The sequence below is a fragment of the Emydura macquarii genome, unplaced genomic scaffold (assembly GCF_026122565.2).
Source record: "Emydura macquarii macquarii isolate MOO-44397 ecotype Brisbane River unplaced genomic scaffold, CSIRO-AGI_Emac_v2 contig_1483, whole genome shotgun sequence".
Taxonomy (NCBI): domain Eukaryota; kingdom Metazoa; phylum Chordata; order Testudines; family Chelidae; genus Emydura; species Emydura macquarii.
Window position 1 is genome coordinate 6,261,128 of NW_027131620.1, and position 22,777 is coordinate 6,283,904.

Consider the following 22,777-nt stretch of genomic DNA (forward strand, 5'->3'; position numbering starts at 1 on the left):
GACAGAGCCAGAAGAAGACCCCGAATTGTACGCCCATTACTGCAGTTATGAGAGGGCGGATCCTGATGAGTTCGCCCTGGATTCTACCAGGCAGTCTCCATACGCTCCCCTATAGAAATCGCTAGAAGGGAGGTCAGGGAGGAACAGAGGAGCGGGTGGAGACCAGACCCTTCTTCCCAGACCAGGTGAGGGCAGGAGAGAAATCAGTTGGCCCACTGAATCAGAATACAGCCTTGCGGGGGCGGTCAGAGTATCTGGCACGGCTGGATTTACTCCAGCGGATGTGGCAGGGAGTGTCTGACCCCCGACGATTTTGCAGGGTTCCCTTCTGATATTCAAATGGGTGCCCCTCCTGGAGTTAACGATGCAGAAAAATACATAAACATCCAGAAGGAAGTCATACATGTCCTTATCTCAGGAGAAAATATTTCATCAAGAGAAGCAGCAAGCAACGGAGAGAGCAGAAAGATAGCCAGGAAGAAATTGGCCTGGAAACACTCTGGGCTGACAAATGTCAATAACCCAGACTTTGCAGCCCTTCCTTTTAAATAGGCCTTGATCCAAGGATTTCTCCACCTGGTTCGTATGACTCTGGTTGGTATAAATTTGGCAATGGTTCAAACCAGAAATATTGAGAATGTGGGAAAGCAGGTCTATGAGACTCAAAAAGATATTAACCCTCCCAAAAGGAAACCTCTGTCTGGATTCATTAGAATTAGAGTGGCCTTAATTCAGTTTAGTTTGAACAGAGGTTTAATGCAATTTAACTAACCCACTTTAAAGTCACATATTTAGTTAATTCAGATTTATTTTCCTGAGTGTCCCTGTGTAGACAAGTCCTAGGTTTACAGCTGGTGTAAGTGAAATCAGCATCTGGCCCAAGTTGCTTCCCCTTGATAGACAATGTCCAGGAAAAGAACAGGAATGAAGCGAAGGCAGAAGGATTGCAAAGTGACAGTCAGCACGCGTCTGTTCATTTCCACCATTTGTATTCGTTTTAATATGTAAAGACAGTCACTCTCTAACACGACTCTGGGGAGAGAAGCAGGGGTGGGGCAGTGGAGGAAAAGCCTTTTAGAAGAAATGAAGCTGAAAAAGGCCTATCATTTGAAAAGCGTAAACCGCTGATAGCTGCAGAGGCTGGAAGGCAATAGAGGAACAGCTTCTCTTGGAAATCCATGCAGATGTGACCACAGCAAAACCCTGTTCTGCATTAAGAATTTTTTTAACAATTGCTACAAGGAAAGCCATGAATTTCACATTGTAAAAGGTCCCTGTGCTCACTTTTGCATATTGTTTAATAACAGCTTATAATTATCACGAGAAGTTTCCACACTTGGATAAGTTTTATTTGAGGTCTAAGATCTATTTACAATTATTCTGTGAAGTCCTCTTTATAACTAATTAGACTGTACATGCCATTTTAATGCCAGCTGGAGGGCACAGACAGCTGACTGTAAACTGAGTACGGACATGGACTGCCTACTTTCAAAGAGGTTCTTACACCGCATACTCTTGGTGGTTCCAATGGCCCTATAACTGGGTGTGAAATTCATTGGTTGAACTACCATTTACAGAGACAGCGTGCAGCCCCATTGAATACTGGTCTTAAAGAAATTAGAAAATAAGAAATCTGAATTGTTTAGTGCAGGATATTCTCAAAGCCTTTGTATTTCACATTCAATCCCTGCATTTCAGGTTGTCAATGAACCCATGATGTGCTGCCAACATTTGCATAAGAAGTTCCTATAAAAATGTTCCCCGTTAGACTGTAATAAACCTCATGTGCCAATCATGCCATTTGCTTGCAGAGAGCAGGAGTAAAAGATAAAGGGAAAAATATTTATTTGGCTGCATTTTGCAGGGAACATTTATAGATTATGTCTTTATACATACACACACTGTCTGACCGCACCAGCTTGGAATAGTTTCACAGCTGTGTGTGTATGTGTTAAAATTTGACACCCAGAAAACCACTGGGACCAACTTGTGTACAAAGCAGGTGTTTGTGGCTGCAGAGTACAGGTGCAAATATTGGGTGTGCAATTTCACACTTCCAAAATGAATGCTGGCCTTGGAAAATTCAGGCCAAAGGTGCTATGACAGGTATGTACCTTATGTCGATGTTATTAACTATTTCACTGGTGATCATTTGGGGCGTGATCCTGCAAGCATGGGCTTATAAGTAGCTCCGCTGTCTTCAATAGTTCAAGAACTCACATGCTTAAATTTAAGTGCTTTTATTGGATCACAGCAGAAAGTGTCTAACAACTTTCTGAACTGAGCTCTTTACCAGGAATTTCCAGCTACTGTGGGACCATAGGTGGAGTGTGGATTTGTGGCAAGTTTAGAGAACCACCATTCTTTTTATTTTCCCAGTTGAACTCTTCTCACTAGGCTACCCATGAGCAGACTATGCAGGTCTGATAATCTAAGGATATGTTCACATTTCATGAGTCATTTATACTGAGTTAAAATTTGTACCCTTCACGAGCTGTCAGTACTAAATCCTCCATGGTACCCTTAGCATATGCTAACACTGAAACTAACCACACACTGTGAAATTTAAGAGCAGTGCCAAATTAAAAAAAAAGTATCATCATAAAACGGTAATGTCATAAGTATAAAGCTAGCTATGACTTTTTTATCCAGTGCCCTTATTACTAGCATCCTTCATTTATTTTCAGTTCTCTTCTTTTAATATAAGTGGAGAATCAATAAATAAATATGCATCAACGTTCTATCTACATTGAAGTAAAAATAGGGGAACTGGCTTGAGAGAATCCAGGCCATAAGCTAGAAAAATAATTCTTATGACCCTCTAAATGCATCAGTTTCTTTACTGAAGTATACTTCCATCTGAAGCCATAAAAAAGCACTCTCCAGACTGTATGTATAAATGTATCATTTTGCAAACTCCGTATACACTTGCTCCTAATAATCTAAAGAAAATAAACTCTTAAACTATGGATGTGTGATGGGGTGTACAAACCTCTCACTAGGCAGGCAGGGATTGAGGAAGTGCTTTGGGTTTAGCCAGCCCCACCCCGTCACACCTGTAGGAGATGGAGGAGGAGTTAAAGGCAGACGAGCAGCTCGTTTGAGGGCGGATGAGAGAAGAGAGCAGACGTGCACCCTGCAGCTCCAGCAAAGGAGAGCTGAGGGCAAGGCATAATCTCTCCCACTGACGACAGTCCAAAGGTCCCAAAAGGTCTTGATGCATATTTATGCATGGTCCCTGAGGGAAGGTGGAACCTGCTATGGAGACAGCCTGAGAGAGAAGCGTTCTCCTCTCCCTCCATAATGGACTCGGAGTTTTGTTAATTCCCCTTTACTGTGCTTTGACTACCCCAGCAGGGGAAAGCCCCAGGACTGAGCTGGGCCGGCGGGTCATACTGCAGAAGGAGAAAGTTGCCGTCAGAGAGGAAGAGAGCTTTCACTCGACACACGGCTGCCAGAAGGCTCCTTGTGGTGAGTGGACACCCTTCACACTGACTAAACCCAGATGGCGACTGTGGGACAATTGCCAGGGGGTGAAAGGAAGTGCCCCAGAGCCAGCAGCATTAAGCAGTCCCTGGCTGTCAGATACTGAGAGCCCTCAAAGGGCCCTGGTCGGAGCCCAGTGGAGTGAGAGGGTCCAGGCTCCCCTACCAACAAACCCCTGCAAGTCACAGGCCTAGGCTCTGACCACTAGGCCACACTACAACCCCTGAGCGAGGACCATCACCGGATGTCTTTGATTTTTTTCCCCCACACAGAGAAACTTCATTCTTCAAACGGTCAGTACCTTCCACCTTTTGCAGCTATATCTTGACTGACTCAATTTGCAGCTACATGATGCCTGCAGGAAAACCATACTGCTAGAACATAACATCCAGCAAACCCATTTTTACCTAGGGAAGTAATTCAAAAATAGGGCCATTTTAAATAGGAGCAATTCGCTTCCCTAGGAGAGTGTACCTCCTTCAAAGGACAGAATACACCCTTTAGAAAAGCGAGCTTGATTTAACTACATACAATACCTAATGGTCACTGTTTATAAGAGCCACACAAGCATCGTTTTCCATTCATCTTGGTTTTTTAAAAATGTAGCTGATCGTTTCTAGATTAGTTGGAATGATCCAAGATTACTTTGAGTACTGATTACACTATCTGTAAACTACGCATTTACCCATCTTGCAGCAAGATTACATCCAAACTATGGCTGTAAACTTTCTTTAAACAGCACAGCCAGGCCCAAACTGTCAATTGAGCAAAAGCAGCAAAGCAGCAGAAGAATTTGGTTTGCATTTGATTATGAGATTGGTAAAGATTCTCCCGCCCTCTCCCCCCACCAAAAATGTTGGCATTAAATCAAAATGACAAAGCTATTAACTGGATTATCATTTAATTTAGCACAATAAGTCACAGGACCAATTAAAATACTCTACCTCAGCTGCAGACCTCAATTAGCTGACTGGTATGAGTTAGCTGATAACTGGCATCTGAAATAATCCTATTTGCTGAAGCATGCCCAACAATAGTTAATCTTCCTTTTTAATTGGAGGCTTTTGGATGGTTGATAGAATTTTACTGCATCCTTTTACAACTCTTTTTTCCCATAGCTGAAACCAGTTTACCCTATGTGGCTAAAGGTTGAAGTATTTTATAATACCGTAGTGTAGCAAGGGATATTTGCTGAGTAATTGACTAACAACCAAGCCTTTTCAGGAGTGGGGGAAGGCTTATGGGTTCTGACCATCCACCCATGAACTGGTGGTCCCATGGCTTCCTAGCAGCACTCATGACTTCAAATCACGTTCTTTCAGGCTAGATTGGGGAAAATAGAGCAAGGTGACTGAGATGCTGGATGGGACAGAGCAGGCCTCATAACAACTGAAAAGCCCATCCCTGGGGGAACAATGGGCTGTGGACCAGCCAAGCCGCCAATCACCTACTGTTTTCAGCAGGTCTGCCCATGCCTTGCTGCCACTTCCCCTTATGGCAGCATGCTGATCTCTATAACATCCCCTCCTGTATGGGTTCTGCACATACTTAACCTCTCCCCCTCACCTGTTCTCCCTCGTGTAGTAAATTACACCTGCATTTGCTCCTGTGGGAGATATAAATCTCCATTACTACAGGCTCCAAATCTAAGTCAACATATGTCTGAGCAGGAAATACGATGCGTATAGAGTATGGAGCAAACATTCAAAGAGTATGTATAGACAAAGAATGGTTCATTAGAGTAATACGTCCTTTACTGGTTCTCATGCGGCGCATAAGCGGTAGTCATTGTATACTGTTCTCTTCTGCAAGATGTCCTGAAACCGTTAAATCGACTGACAAGACCCAGTGCCCAACCCAAATCCAAGCCCTCAGACTTTGGGAAAGTTCAGACCTTGATCCAAATTTTGCATCTCAGGGCCGTCCATCACTCAAGAACGGGCCAAATTCTTCTGGACCCATCTGAGTAATTTCTCTTAGTAACACGTATTGAATTTTTCCCGGATTACGTGGTTTATGAGGATTATCCACGTTATTTCTGTCACAGATAATAAACGCCATATGGATAAAGTGTGTAATCCACTCATTGGTTTATGAATGGCAAAGCCTCCCAAGGAGTGTCACAAATCCACATGATGCTTCTGTGAACTGGCTAATGCACTGAGTGCTGATTTAGCTAAAAGATGGACTCCCCCCCACACACACTGTTTGACAAAGCCGCACCGTGGTTCATTGGAGCTGTGCAAGTGCAAGGAAGGCCAAAGTTGGCTCTCTGTATGGGTGTAATTTATTCCGTTCCATACTGGAATACATCATGGTATACATGAGCTTTTATTTCTCAGCTTTTGCTGGTATTTTGTATGAAAAGGAGTGTGTATGGTATCCATTCCAGGAACGGACTGCAGTACGTTGCAGTGAAAAACACCCCTGCCTCTTATGGTAATAAATGAACAATCAATGTATAGTGCTACCCCAAATCAATTCGAGTCAAGCCCCATTTTCAGGTCCTTTTTCGTGCTGAGGAGTCCCACCTTTGTGTGACCAAATAGGCAAAGTTAGGCACCCTAACAACCTGGTTTTTGCCTGCCCAACAGGTATTTGCAAGTGCCACCATGAGCAAATGCAACAATTGGAATCCAGATTTATGGCAGCTGAAATTTTGTCCCTGAGTGTGTACATCACAGTTTGCATTAACTGCCACCTTTCCAGCCGTTTCAGATGTGAGGCCAAGGACAAATGCACAGGAAGATCATTTCAGTTTTCCAGCAAAAACCACATTTTCCACAGGGGGGAAAAGCCCCATTTTCTGACTAGCTTTAGTCAGCCTCAGTGGGAGTATAATAAGAGACCATAAATACAATGAAAAGTGTGAACTGTATGGTGCATCTAGGATGAAAAAGGCAGGTTCAGCATCTTGGGGGGCTGGACAGCTCAGGAACCTTTCACCTTTAGGATGCCAGTTGAGCTGAGATGTGTAGTGACCACAAACTATGAGGAATTAGTTGGGGGCTAACCGAGTGGATAAATGTCCACAAAGAAAATGATCAATGGTTGGCACTAACTGGCATCCTTGTGCAGTCTCAGTAGAGAGTCCAAGGATGGGACGTGTATGTGGCGCTTGAATTCCCTTCTCGGCCATAGAGGTGATTCCTTTACGCTAGTGATGAGGAGATAATGTGGGGGAGATAGGATTACCAATGACTGTGTTGCAGCTACTCCGTGGAATTCAGTCTCTGGAGACATGAATTCCTTGACCAATAAACAAAAATGGATACCTGGAAAATAAATTAGAAAACTAGATTCAAGACAGCAAGCTAGAGAATGGACCCACTGAAAGTCCATAAAGAAGCGACAAGTAGGAAACTGGGTTATTCAGGGTGACTAGTAAGAGCCTGGTGTTCATTAAGCACCTGTAGCAATACAGAATGCTTTCATTCCCTCTGTCCCTTTGATGCTTTAGCACCGCTTGCCAGCAATGTGCAATCACACTAGGCAATGTGACAGAACCTGTGCAAGCTACACAGCCTTTCTTCTGACAAGACAGTACATTGAACAGAATTGCACTGAGCCCCTGAAAATTAATGTCTGCCGTTCTGTTAAGTGTGATAGCTGGGTCATTCAGATTCCAAGGGCGGAAGGGACCATTGTGATCATCTAGTCTGACCTCTTACGATACCCAATAGAGTCAAGGGCTTACTGAAATGGTTTCAGGAGAAGGAAACAAATGCAAAGGGCAACCAGCTAGCTATAGACACCAGGAACTGATGTCCCTCTAGGTGACAGTAATTTGTGTCCACCAGCTGGGTTTTTGTAGAAGCTTTTATAAACATGGTAGTAAACATCCTAACAGCTATATTCTGTTGCTCCACTGGAGTCTCTAGCACTATTTGAGGAACCGTGACTACTCAGTGCATGTAGGGGTCGTAGGATTTGACCTGAGATGATCACTTTAGCAAGGCTCCATAATAAAATAAAATAGTAATATTAAATAAGGCTTAGCACTTACAGGGCACTTTGCACTTCTTCAGTGCACTTTGCAATCATTAACACATTTATTTAACAATACTATTTTCTCACATAATGTGTTTTTGATGAGTTTCAGTTAGTTGCTTGAAAACACATTGAAGATGAATCAACTCAGATTTTCCAAGTGTCTTTCTTTCTTTTAGTTTATCCATGCAACTATGAAAGAGCTATGCATAGATTTAGGTGCCTTAGACAATCTCTAAAAACACAAAGTGTCAATTCAAGGAAGAGATTTAACAGCATCATTTCATTCTGCCAGAGTGAACATTACCCAAACAAAAAGTCTGGTTGTCAGTAATATAATACCTAACCCTCTGCCATTAATACCATTCTTCTTGTAATGCCTTTCTCCCCAAAAGTTTGAAGAAACATATGGGAAAGTGTGTGCTCAGTTACCATTGTTGTGCTCACAATCGCATTAATGGTGCCCAAATGTGGCCAGTTGGCTATCATGTGAGGGCACATTTATTGTGACTCGTGATAATTGCAAAATTAGGCACACTAGTGCATATGAACTTCTGAGCACACGCATTTCTGACAAAGAGCTAAGCATTACTGTTTTCAAGCCGTTAGGTTCTTATATCATACGTAGAGAAGTTCACTATTAAGACTAAAATTGCAGCATAAACCTTTAAAAGTCAACTTTTCCCAACTGTTGCCACAGTGTAATAGCGAATATCTCCTTTTTTAAGGATAGGAGGAAATATATTAATCACAATGTGGATACCACTGTAGCTGATTTTTTTAATGCCAGCCACCATATCTCTCACTCCTATACCCTGTAAATATTCATTAAGCAAAGTAGAAACCTGGGTCCCAAAACTGTATGCCAACAACTTTTAAAAGAACCACGGATTAGCAGAAAATAGAAAAATTGCTTTCTTCTCATCTTGCTCTAAAAGTACATAGCTATTCAATAGACACATTCCTGTTTTACTGTCAAACCTCAACAGAGTAGTACAAAGAAGTCTATCATCCTTTCCCACGTTTTATATTTTTGAAACTATTCATCATTAGTGAAATGAAAGATCATTACCAGGCATAGTCTTTGCTGATCATGTACAAATGTCAATTTAACCCAGGTAGCTATCTTAGCAACAACTGATTAGGAAATTCAGTCTTCTTCAAATTCTTTGTGAATAGGACTTTTTTTTTACAAGTAACAATTTAATAGCCATCTCCTGACTGGCCCAATCCTGGAGTAAGATCAGGCTCCCAAATACTGTCGTTTGACAAGCCTGGCTCGTTAAGTTGCATTAGCGACTTATGCGAAAGTGATTACTGTTTTATCCATACAGTAGGCATATTAGCTAACTGTATAGGGATTCATCTGATGGAAGCAGAAGAACATTGGGCTAAATTCTATTTATTTTTATTTTTTCTGGATACTTATTGTTATGTGTCTAACAAGATCCAGCTAAAAGCAAACTTGCATATTTTCAAATCTTCAACTTCCATTTTCCTCCAGGGGAGCAAAGTTTCACATTAAGAAGAAATAACTAAATTCCGTGAGTTACAGCCCACGAAAGCTTATGCCTGCAGAAATTACATTTGTTAGTCTTTAAATTGCTACAGGACTATCCTTTTTTGTTTGTTTGTTTTTTTAAATTCCGGTGCTTATCTATAGATCCAGAAAGGTATCTACATTGGCTGGAGGGAGGATAAGATCAGAAAGATGTTCACCATGAAAGGATTCAGCAAATCCATTCTCTTTTTTCATTGTTTAAAAACACATGGCCAGACTTTTCTATTACTTTTACTGGTTTTACACTGTTTTGTCCCTGTTGCATTGACTTCAGTGGAGTGAATTTATGCCATTTATGCCTCATTTATGCCAGTGTCACTGAGAGGATGATCAAGCCCAATGGGTTCTACCAATTCCAATTATTGCTAGCACAGAAGAAGCTCAGAGTGAGACGTTCGGAGATTTTTTTCTTTTCTTTTTATAAATCTCTTTTAAATATGGGACCTAGTCAAAAGTTCAATTTCCAGCTGGAGTCGGCAACTTTAAGCCCACTGATATAAAATTAATTAAACCATGCATCAAAAGAGAAGGCTGGAAATGGCAGACAGCCAGGTCCTTCTTGAATCCAAGATTATCCTTTCAGGGCAGAAAGTTCCTTGCTCGTCTTTGGAAAAGCTGGTATTTTCAGGATGTGTGAAATGGACGCAAATTAGGACGATAAATGGAACTGGACATTGTGTCAAAGTCTGCCAATATTTTTCTGTCGGTGATAGCAGAATCATGCTCTATGTCTTCTTCCTTTGCATTAATTTCCCCTTCTGCTTTTATTATTTGATACTGTAGTCCTCAGTACATGCACCAAAGCCAGGATTTATGTACTTTGGGACCTGCACAATTCCCCTGGCTGCCTGGGAAATGGGGCCAGCATTCATTCCTTCATCACATTCTTGCACTCCCAATTCTTGAGTTGTCACGAGCTGTACAAGCTCCCTCCTGGCATTGGCTAGAATGTGCACCTTTTGCAAGGCGGAGGAGACAATCTTAGCAAGCAGGGCCACAAAAGAGGCCCTAGTTTTGAAACTGATGTGGGCAAAACTCCCATTGTCTTTAACTGATGATAACACAGAGCACACTGATAGTGAGTTTTTATCAGTGGATTTCAATGTGCTTTGCAAAGGTGGGTAAGCGTTATACCCCCATTTTACAGATAAGAAAACCAAGGAAGGGAGAGGTTAAGGGTCCTGCTCACAGTCACACACCAAGATAATGGCTGAGCCAAGGATGGAGCCAAATCCCCATTTCTGTCACAGACTCTGTGTGGATGGACTTCTGGGCCTGTGTGAAACTTCAGTAGAGGTCTGCTCACATCCTGTCCATTGCATGATCAGGGGTCAAGTCTCTTGGCTCTCAGACTGGACTTTACTGCCACTATCTGATTGGTTCTAACATTAGCAACAATCAGTGGGCGCAAAAAAACCTAACTGGTTTCAAAAATGAGCTTGATGTGGTTATGAAGGGGATCATTTGATGAGACTGCCCACAACGGCATGTAGCCAATCTCTGATTGCTAGCAGCAAAAATCTCCAGCGGCTGGTGATTGAACACTAGTTAGGGTGGGCTCTGAGTTACTACAGAGAATTCTTTCCCAGGTATCCGGTTGGTGGGTTTTCTTCATATGCTCAAGGTCTAACTGATGACTGGGGCTGGGAAGGAATTTTCCCTCAGGTCAGATTGGCAAAGACCCTGGGGCTTTTTTCACTTTCCTCTGCAGCATGTTTAAACTAGTGTAAATGGTGGATTTTCTGTAACTTGAAGTCATTACACCATGATTTGAGGACTTCAGTAACTCAGCCAGAGGTTAAGGTCTATTACAGAAGTGGGCGGGTGAGGTTCTGTGACCTGCAATGTGCAGAAGGTCAGAATGAAAATGATGATCCCTTCTGACCTTAAAGTCTATGAGTCTATGTATAACTATACACATAGGTCTATTCATACCTATGGAATGGCTGACCACAGTGAATGAAATTTACCCTGTGTTCCACTTAATTGTTCTAAATAGGATGAATTTCACCCAGTATACATAGAAAGCCACAGCAGATGATTAACAAAAAGGATTTTAAGGTACTAGATTACACAGAGCCAACATTCCAATATGGGTGGGAATTAAAGTCAACAAAGTTCAAACAGGAAATGAGATTTTTAGCAGAAAGGACAATTTACCTTTGGAACAACTAATTGGGATGTGACAAACTCTCCATTGCTTAGAGTTTTAAAATCAAGTCTAGATGATTTTCTAAAAGAGATACTCTAGCCCAACAACTTGTGGTTGAACTAGACTCAGGAATCACTGAGTGAAATCCTATGGCCTGAGTTATGTAGGAGATCAGACTAGATGAACATAATGATTCTTTTGGCCTTAAAATCTACGAATGTATATTTTTAAGATACATTTTAAAATGTCTGCAGCAATGTAGGGCTGTACCCTTCCACCTTTCTGACCCCACCACTGACTGACTCACTGTTTTCATGTGGAAGATACACCTAACATGCCAGATGAAACAAATAAAATGGACATGACAGAAATGACAAACATTAAAGAACATTGCTTGGCTACTATTGAAGATAAGAGCAATAAATGCAAACCAAAACAACATCCTACATAGAAGATACACAATGCAAAGAGGTTGAGTGAACTCTACAAAAACAGAATGCTGACATCCACCTTTGTCTACAGGAACCTATAAGTTTTCATATACCGATCAGACAGGACTGATGCTGATATAACCAAGGAGGGGAGAAAAAAATGAAAAGATACAAAATAAAACGTCATAGACCACAGTCATCTCTCAGCTATATTAGGTGGAGTTTCAGCGGCAGATGGATTTAGCACTAATAATACTAAACCTGACTTATTGTAGCTAGCACATTAATATTATATACATTTGATAAAATATTAGGGTCCCTGGAGTGATCCTAATGATGGGCCTAAAAGACTTTTACCAAGGATGAATCTGGTATTTTTGCTGTCAAGGTGCTGTAAAAGAAGAATTAACTGAGATGTCTTTTTGATTCTGGCCCTTTTTCCCCCACTGCATGAGTGATAGATTTATTGCATCAGCCTGTGATCCTCAGGCAGCATATCAAGAATCGATTTTCGGCTTGGCTGCATGATTGCAGAAGCAGAGCTAGTGCCCTGCTCAAAGTTAGAGCTATTTATACGCTGCCTGACACTAACCACTCCTTTCTCCACTGCCGGCCAGGTTAAAAAAACAAAAGCAAAAAGCAATGAAATAAAAACATTTCCTTACTCCTGTTTCTTAAGCACACTTCAGTTTCAGTGGTGTTGGAACAATTTTTATAGTGAGGGTGCTGAAAACCATTGAACAAAGCTGCAGACCTTGTATATGATGGAAACCTTTCAAAGCAGGTGGTGCGGCCACACAACCCCAGCAACCCTAGCTCCAGCACCCCTGTGGGTCGGTTTTCTCAGTCAGGTTAACCGAACACCACTGGAAAGGAGTCTCAGGGGACCCTAGTTAGCAACGGGCCATCTCTTGAAGAGCAATTTTCCTCTTGTTCTCTTCAAACTCTGCTTCAACAAGGGAAATTCAGGTCAAGGGGGGTTGCTCACCTAATCACCAGACTCAGCTCCATGATGGGGAGAAACCGCTATGAAAACTGGAGCACGTCCCCTTCTCTTCTGTGTATTTACATTGGCGAGGAGAGGCTTAGTTTGGAAATTAACCTCTATCCCATGTGGAAACATTGGGTTGGGAGTCAGCAGTCATCCCACTTCTTGCTTCTCCTTCTCATGGGGTGTAATGAGGAGACCAAGACAGGCAGCCACCTATTGGCTCTCCTCTTCATAGGGATGAAGGCCCTCTTCACTGCTGTAGTGGTGGAGATATTGAGGGAAGTCATGCTGTGGGTGGCCACATTGTTTTTTCTCCTTCAGTGGGAGATAAACCTCTCCTCTCCCGTGTCGCACATTGGAGAACGGAAGTCGTGTTCATGTGGTTACCTCTCTTTCCTGAGGGCTGGACACATGGGGTTGAGTTTCTGAGGGGAGCTGGCACAGGGGAGATGAGTGTCCGGGGGATGGAGAATGTGTTCGCTGTGGGGGATATTACGGAGGAGGGCAATGCCTGGCAAATAAAGGAAGGGTTCTCCAATGAGAGAACAACCTTCCCTACACCATCCAGCTTTTTCCAGAGCAGCTACTAACAGCTTCCACAGACATCCCCCGGAGCACAAGCTTATCGGTGCACACCACCTACTTTGTATGTTGTTATACATCCAGTGATGGTATCTAATCCTCTGAGGTACTGGTTTTGGGATCCCCAACAAATGCAGGAACTGCACAGCCCTGCAGACAGCACTGAAATGAGCTCTCTGGTGAAATTAGCCACTGTGCAAAATACCGCAGAATTCCTTTTGTATTAATCGGCGGACTTTCACCCTATATGTGTTGATCACTAGTGTATTTTAATTACAAGGTTAGACCACAGTCCGATTTCTAGGTCTCAGCCTAATTCCTAGTGGATGAATGTCCACATCACAAAATACTGCCCTCAGAATCTGCTCTAAGTGAGCGTCTTGTTGGCATTCTCTGCAAAAAACAAAAACAACCCCATTCCCCTGCAAAAAAAAAAAAAAGGGACCAAAGGGACCAGAGAGTCTAAACTACCTTCTCTCACCCTTAAGAGTGATCCTTCTAAATCTGTGCTCTGGCGTATTGGCAGAGTCCATAGGAAGGTCTGGACAGCCATCGTACCCCAGTCTCAAACGAATCATTGCCTGTGCTTTCACAGACAACACTTTTCATGAGCTGAACCTTCACTTAACAACATGGTTAGCCAAAAAGAGAGAGAGAGAGAGAGAGAGAGAGAGATTTCACAATAGCAGCTACGCAAAACTCTTATAGGCCTGATCCGAGACACTTAAGATAGGATTTTGAAAACTCCCATTGGCTTCAGAGGCACATATTGAGGCCTTAAAGGTTTGAGGCTGTCTCCTTGAAAGGCCTGTTGGGTAGGTTTTTGGACCTATCTCATTACAGGGTTCTTTGGCTCTATCTCCCCTTCAAACAGCGCTAAAGGGTGTGTTCTTACATGGCATAAAAATTGCAGTGGAGCAAAATATGCAAGAGAGAGTCTCCAGCTGAAATCGCCTTGCTTTGCTTAAATCAGTTCCTTATTATTATTTTTACATTGTTCTTACTGTAACCATTTTACTTTTTAAACAGTATTCCGAAAGAATATAGTTTCCTCTGACATCACATTCTTCTTGGCTGCCCCCCAAGGACAAACTAAATCTAAGCGTTTATGATTCTTCCTCTTAGAAGAAATACTATGTCAGGTTTTGGATCATTTGAATTCTGTTGCTACACAACACTACATTTATCAGAATTCTGCATCCTGAACCCCCCCCCCCCCACTTCATATTGCAAAATTGGTTTCTTACATAAGTTTTTGAGAGGACATTCACTTCACTTGTACCCTGGTCACCGACTCTGTATGCAAATATCAAATCCCCAGGTTGCATTTGCAGCTGCAACAATTGTGCAAGCACATTAGGAATCCCATCCCGCAGAGCTATGGATGAGACTTGTGAAAGACTAGCTCCGAGTCAGACATAGGGGCTCTTGAGCAGGACCGCCCCATGATGGGGGGAAAAGGGTACAGTTTACCAGGGCCCGGAGGCCCTGAAGGGCCTGGCCCAGACGGCAACCCCCATGGGTATGTGTGTGGGAGGGGGCCAGTGTTACAAGTTTGTACTGAGCCTGAAAAAATTATGCTTGGGCCCTGCCGTTGAGCATGGCATTTGAGTGTTCACAATACAATAGGGTGAAGTAAACTAAAGAAAGGGGTGGGATGACAAGAACAGTGTGGCCAATAGATATCATGAGAGCAGCAGGTCTGGAACAATACAGTTTTCATAGAAGCTCTGGACACTTTTCTGTCAGTGGCTGGCCTCAGGACTGTCTCAACCATAGGCTTCTACAGTGACTCTTCTTTGGAAGCAGGAGACATTGAAAATCCCAAGTATTGTCTCTATGCATTCACTGGGTTGCACACAGGTGCTCTGACTTGGCTGCACCCTGCCTTCATCTCCCTGCACGCCCTCTCCCCCCTCTGCTAGCTGCTCCTTCTTAACGGATGGACTTCTGAGTCTAAATTCATTAAAATCACACCATCGGTTTCATAGCAGAACTCTCCTTTGATTTCAAGGAGGAGAATGGGCAGCACATTATGGCCCTGTGTTGTTAAACCTTTCCAAGAAATTAAACTCACATAAATCAATGTTTGTATGCAGACACAGATCCATGATTTAAACAAACAAACAACAAACTTTATTCCAAGGGCAAGAACACTAGCTCAAAAGACGCAAACCCAGACTGCTTGCAAAGCTCCCTGCTTCTCAGAGGGCCTTTTCAACTCTCAGAGCCATTGATCTGCTCAGTGCAAATTGCCGCCAAATGGTTTTTCTTCCTGTGATAAAGTAAGAAACGAGTGTATAATGTTCCCATTGTCAAACCAAAACATCTGCTGGAATTCTGAATGGTTTGTTGTCCGTGTGTGGCAGCGAGAAAGCCTGTAGTTCATAGTCTCCAATCTTGCTCACATGGGAAACTGCAGTATTTCACAACAGCTGTAGGAGGATAGGTTTACTTGGAAATCTGAAATCTGCTTTTAAAGGATTCTTGCCTTCCATGAAACAATCATGTGACTTTTTAATGATTCAAGAACATTTTATTGTTTTCCACAAAGGGCTGGTCTGTATCTTGCTAGCCCCCTTAGCCTTTCGGGTGTTAAGGGAAATCAATACAATGAAAGAAATTTGGCCCTCAATTGTGACCATCGATGGGTGTAACAGAGGGCAAAATTTGGTCCACTCTTCTTCAACAATTTTGGTCCACTCTTCAACAATTTTTAAAATATCTAAATGTTTTACATTTTGACTTGAGGCGGTTTTCCAGGAAAGGTGTAAGTAGGAACACAAAATGTAAGTGCTTTTGGGAACCCGTATATTTCTTTATCAGGTGCTATGCTCGTTTATCAGATCTCTACAGTTTGCATTTATTTTTCTATATCCCTGACAGTTAGCAAAATAAAAGTACTATCTCATTGGCACAGTGTGTCCCGAGAGATGCATTTGACATATGTGAAATTGAATCTCTGGAAATACAAAAAAATACTTATTCTAGGAATTTCTTCAGAAAGACCATAACAGATCCTTATGTATCTCCTTTGAAAAAACAAAATATGCTCTTGTTTTCTCAACATGTACAACTACTTCCTTTAAAACCAATTACAAAAACCTTAAGTGTTACAAGTTTCCATTTCTTCTTGTACCTATATCATTCAAACAAAAACTATATTCAGTTGCCTCAGTTTGCTACTCTGCAAGTTTTGCATGGTAAAAAAATGTTCATGCCATGTATAAAATATATATTATATTTTACAATAAGGGGCCAAGTTATCTCTGAGTAGATCTACATAAAATCGGTGGAATTACACAAGGGAAGGAATTGGACTATTGAGTTTAATTACAATGGGAATTTCAATGACTAATTTGGATGCTTGCCATCTTACTGAAAAGTAAAACAGAGTAAAATAAGAATAAAAAGTATGTTTTGCACTTATATTGCTCTCCAACTATGGATCACAATAGTTTTTAAACTTCATTAAACCTCCAAGAGATGGCTAAGTACTATGACATTACTTTTGACACCAGCAATATGGAAATCTCGTGTAAAAGGTTAGCTAGCCTCTGTCCAAGCAGAAGTTTAACATCAGAAAAACTTTACTGTGTAAATATTAAACATTTTGCTTACATATTCTACCTACTTACCTTTCTGTCTTAGGTATTTCCAATGCAATGCCCACTGCAGTAACTAAGAGTCTGATGCAAACCCCATTGAAATCGATGACAGATTTTCCATTGACTTCCATGGTCTTTGAATCAGTCTTTATATCAAATCAGTACATTTCCTAGCATGATCACCAAAGGCAGATGGACATGTTTGGCTGGGAGTTGTAATGGGATGGAGTCTTTCACTCCCAGTGGGTCATTGTTTCAAATGGTGATGAATGTGGCAATACCTAACTATCATGAACAACTGGTAGCTCTTCAGTGGGCTGCATGAAAGAGTTATGGGTGTGGGGGGGCTGCTCAGTCTAATTCCTAATGGATAGATGTCACTAGCACAGAAACCAGCCTAACAATGGGTCTGATCCAACTCCTTTCATGGACACTAATGGGCATTGGATTAGGCACAATAGGCATTAATTGGTAGCTGAGGCACATTGCCAGGGCAGCGTATGGAGCTTTGAACTGTCACTGCTGTGCAGATCCCACTCAGAAGATAAAGGACTTAAGACCCAGATCTTCACAGGCATTTATATGTGCCCAATTCCCATTGAAATCAGTGGAAACTAGGAGTCTAAATCTCTTTGAGGATCTGCCACTAAGATTCTGGTGCTGTCAATCCAGCATCTTTCATGGACTCTAAATTCATTTTGGCCAGAATGGAGCTATGACAATTTATGTCACCTCAGCATTCGGTTGTATGTTATCTTAATTACAACAACAAACAGGAAAGAAAAAGTGGTTCGAAGCTATTCAAGGTGCACACGATGGGCCTGGTCTGACTACCATTGAAGTAAAAATTAAAACTCCAATTGCCTTCAAAGCCTTGAAATGCCTGTTAGGTGGGAATTTGCAACTAACCTGGAGCATGGTTTTTCAGAACCACCTTAAAGTAACAGCACTGGAAGGACGTGATCTTACATACCATAAAGGCTGCAGGGGGATCAGGCTATGAAGGAAGAGACAGCATTAAAAAGGGAAACCTTTCCTTTCCCATCATACTTGACTAACCACCAAGCGTGCAACAATCTAAATAAATGCATTGTGGTTCTTCCTATTAGAGAAAATACAGTGTCAGCTCTTTGCTGAATATTTGCATAGCAGAATCTCACTAAACATTACTATATTCACCAGAATTCTGCGTGATGGGGAAACCTTCTCATTGCCACATCTCACTGGCAGAAAGAGGGCATAGTGTTTAAAGAACAGACTGGAAAAGTCAGTGGTCCGTTCATGCGACTCCAGTGTGTTCTATTTCATGTTACTGGTATAGAGTTCAAATCAAATGTTCAAATACTCCGTTTGTAACCCTGGAGAAGGTCTCGTGAGTGAGTTAGAAGCTCCCGAGTATGGGGCTTTGTTACTCGTAACAAAAGTGAAGAAAACCAAGGGAAGTGATCACTGCCGCATGTTGGGCTGACAAGAACAATATGATCGGCCGAGATCCTTCTAATTATTTATCTGCTGTGCTGTGGTAGCACCTAGCAGCCCCAATCACAGGCCAGGGCCCCATCATGCCAGGTGAAGTCCACACACACAATAAAAAGACAAGCTTGCCTCGGTGTGTTTGCAGTCGAAGATCACAAGGCACTGAGTAGCTCAATGCTGGTTTCTCTGAACCCTTGGGTACATTTCCATCTGTGGCTGACTCCCACACTGCCTCTGCTAAACATTTCTACTAAGTGCAACTCTTAAGTAGTAGTTACTACTCCTGGTTGGCAGTAGAAGAGATTGAAAATCCTAGAGAACAGCTGCTATGCTGTGACAGAGTCCGCCAGGAACAATGCTGTGGATCCACTCGAGACGCAGCCAGTCAGGACTCTAATGCTTCAGAGTCTGCCCCTCTCAGGTCTCCACACACTAGAGCAGCCACCTCCTGACTCTGGCCTTGAAGGGTTCAGCACCCCTGCTTCCCCTGACCTCCCCTTGTGAGTCCACCTGGCCGGGACTCTAGGGAGCTCCTACACGGCCCCAAAGGGGCCATGCACCCCACCATGCAGTCAGAAGTGATTCACAGCCAGCATGGAAGTCAGAAGGGTTTATTAGTTCTCAGCATCACAGTGAAGAAAGACTTTGTCGCTGCTGTAACTTCTAAGTAAGCTGCTAACAAACTGGAGAGCCCCCATTCTCAGGCCCTACTCCTCCGACCCCTCCCGGGGGCCTGGCCTTTTCCACCCCCTAGACCCATCTCCTTGCCCCTCCCCAGTCCTTTGTCTCCTTCTTGGGCAAGATGGCCATTCCTCCTGCTCTCTGCTTGCCGCAACCTGTTGCAGCTGGCTACTCCGGAGGGCAAAGGGGTCTGCAGATGTGTGGCTGGGGAAGACCCATCCATGCTCTAGTGGCCTCTGCAATGATCACACGCCCGAGTCCCATCACCGAAACACATGAGTAACCTATGGTGGAAACTGAGGCACACACACACAGAGCACTCGGAGAAAACCCCAAGAATACCTCCACTTCATCACATATGCATGTAAACTGAACTCAAGAGATTGCACATGCCCTCTTAGCCATGATCACCCTATGGGCCAGATTCTCTTCTGGTGTAAATCACTACAGCTCTGGTGACATCAGTGAAGCTTCCTTATGTCATGCCAGCTGAAGATCTGGACTTCCATCTGAACCCTCTCTCCCAGCATGCCCAGAGCCCACTCTCCCACCCCCAGCTCTCGTTTCACAGCACACACAAGCATCAACTCAGGTTGCTAAACTCATTGTCCTACACTACATGGAAGCCTCTCTCTGCACTTCTGAGGGCTGAGTCCTAGATCTTTGGCTTTGACTGAGCACTAGACATAAATATACATTCATTGCATGCATTCCGGGACCATGTTTTGCCAAAACCCCAGACACTTCTTTTCTGTGCTTCCAGTCCCACTTCTGCTGATTACCAAGATCTATGTGGTATATATAGAGGGCTCACTTGTGTTCCTTTCCACTCAAGTCATTCTGTACAATAAAGGGCTTTTTTTCCTTTGTAACATAGATTCATGTCCAACAAAGCAATGTACACACCAGGAAACAGGATATGAAAAAAACTGTTGGTCACATTGGGATATCTCCATGCATGGGTGAAAATGAACAATCTGTACAATGATGATAATAGCAATGCTAATCTGCCTCACCGGAAGTAATGCAGAGCTCACTTTGCTAATGCTAAATTCGTTTGCGATCTCAGGAATGCAAAGTATCATATTAAAACAATGATGATTAATAATATGTCAACGAATAGCCTGACTGTGCAGAGTATACCTACAAAAACAGTTGCTGCACTGTGATTACTACTTATCACACTGAAATAGCATTTCCCCTGCCTGTTGTATCTCATCTTATACTTAGATTGTAAGTGCTTTGGAGCAGGGACCATTTTTTATTCTTGTGTTTATACAGTGCCTAGCACAACACACTGAGGAGGTTTTGGAACAAATTTATGAATTAAACAGTAATAAGTCACCAGGAGCAGATGGGATCCACCCAAGAGTTCTGAAGAAACTCAAATGCGAAACTGCAGAACTATTAACTGTGGTATGTAATTGTAGCCAGGAGGTGTGGCGTCCCTCGGAGAAAGATGGCGAGGGAGAGCCAAACCCTATCTGGGGGGCAGAGCCCACTGCAGTGACACTCTGAGCCGGGCCTACGAACAGCTCGCCTCTGTGGATGGGGTAGCGACTGGTCCCAGCCAAACCGATCAGTGGCCCCGCTTTGAACTCCGCACAGACCAGCTGTACCACGTGGAACGAGACCCCTGAAACTGGGAGCCCCGGGCTCAGCTGGTAGTACCCTGGGTCCATCACCGGTCCGTACAGAAATTGGCCCACAATGTCCTGCTGCCGGCCACCTGGGGCTAGAGAACACCCTGGCCTGGATCCTGGCCCGCTTCTATTGGCCCAGAATCCGCAAGAAGGTGGACTACTGTGCGTCATTCCCAGAATGCCAAATGGCGGCCCCCCGGACATGCTAAGAGCCCATCTTGTGCCTCTCCCTGTGGTCGGGACCCCATTTGGGAGGGTCACGATGGACCTGGTGGGATCCCTCCCCAAGAGCATGGCCGGATTCCGATACATCCTGGTTGTCATGGACCATGCCACCCCAAAGGAATGCCACAGCCTGAACCGTCACAGCCAAATTATTCAAGATCTTTGCCCGTGTAGGGTTGCTCCGAGAGATCCTCTTGGACCAAGGAACCAACTTCACCTCCAGCCTACTCTGGGAGATGTGTGGCATCCTGGGCATCAGGAAGCTACAGACCTCAGTCTGTCACCCCCAGACAGATGGCCTCATGGAACGGTTTACCGGACCCTGAAGGGGATGCTCCGGAAGTTAGTTCCTCTCCTGGTAAGGGCTAGAGATGGTTCCCATTGGTAGGCCCACACTGCCTAAGGGTTGGGCCTCAGAACTACTTACTCACCCTACAAAGGGCTAGAGACTGTACCGGTTGCTATGCCCACCCTGCCTACAGGCTTGGGGCCCAGAGCCGTGTACTCACCCTACAAAGAACTTGAGACCGGAGCCGTTTGCCGGCCCATCCTGCCTAAGGGTCTGGGCCTTGGATGGCAAGAGTGCCCAATTAACTGACCAGAGACTACACTCCTTTGTTTGGCCTGCCCTCCTAAGGGCCGGGGCCAGAAACCAGGGCGTACCCTGCTAAGGGCAGGAGACGGCTCCTTTGTTTGGGACTCCCCACAGGGCGCAGGCGCTGGGAGCTGTGGCCTCCTGCAGAGATAGATGGCGAGGGAGAGCCACCGGCGCTGCCCACAACAGGGGACCCTTTACAGTAACCTATCACTTAAATCAGATTGTGTACCAGATGACTGGAGGCTAGCTATTGTGACACCAATGTTTAAAAAGGGATCCAGAGGCAATCCTGGCAATTACAGACTAGTAAGCCTAACTTCAGTACCAGGCAAACTGGTTGAAACTATACTGAAGAACAGAATTATCAGACACATAGATGAATATGATTGTTGGGGAAGAGTCAACATGCTTTTTGTAAAGGGAAATCATGCCTCACCAATCTACTAGAATTCTCTGAGGGAGTCAAAAACATGTGGACAAGGGTGATCCAGTGGATACAGTGTACTTAGATTTTCAGAAAGCCTTTGACAAGGTCCCTCACCAAAGGCTCTTAAGCAAAGTAAGCTGTCATGGGATAAGGGGCAAGGTCCTCTCCTGGATCAGTAGCTGATTAAAAATAGGAAACAAAGGGTAGGAATAAATGGATAGTTTTCACAATGGAGAGAGGTAAATAGTGGTGTCCCTCAGGGATCTGTACAGGGACCAGTACTGTTCAACATATTCATAAATTATCTGGAAAAAGGGGTAAATAGTGAGGTGGCAAAATTTGAAGAGGATATAAAACTACTATCTTCCAAAGCAGACTGTGAAGAGTTATAAAGGGATATTACAAAACTGAGTGATGGGGCAACAAAATGGCAGATTAAATTCAGTGTTGGTAAATGCAAAGTAATGCACATTGGAAAACATAATCCCAACTTTACATATATAATGAGAGGGTCTAAATTAGCAGTTACCACTCAAGGAAGAGATCTTGGAGTCATTGTGGATATTTCTCTGAAAACATCCACTCTGAGTGCAGCAGCAGTCAAAACAGCTAACAGAATGTTGGGAATCATTAGAAAAGGGATAAATAATAATACAGAAAATATCATATTGCTTCTTTATAAATCCATGGTACTCCCACTTCTTGAATACTGAGTGAAGATCTGGTCACCCCATCTCAAAAAAGATATATCGCAATTGGAAAAGGTACAGAAAAGGGCAACTAAAATGATTTTGGATATGGAAAAGGTTCAATATGAGGAGAGATTAATAAGACTGGGACTTTTCAGCTTGGAAGAGAGACGACTAAGGGGGCGATATGATAGAGGTTTATGAAATCATGACTGGTATGGAGAAAGTAAATAAGGA

General features: G+C 43.3%; 1 protein-coding gene across 1 annotated transcript in view; it reads right to left on the reverse strand.

Moving 5' to 3' along the window:
• SLCO4A1 (solute carrier organic anion transporter family member 4A1) overlaps positions 1-22,777 on the reverse strand; it is a 52,392-nt gene that overhangs the window by 24,830 nt on the left and 4,785 nt on the right. The gene's annotated exons all lie outside the window — the stretch shown is intronic.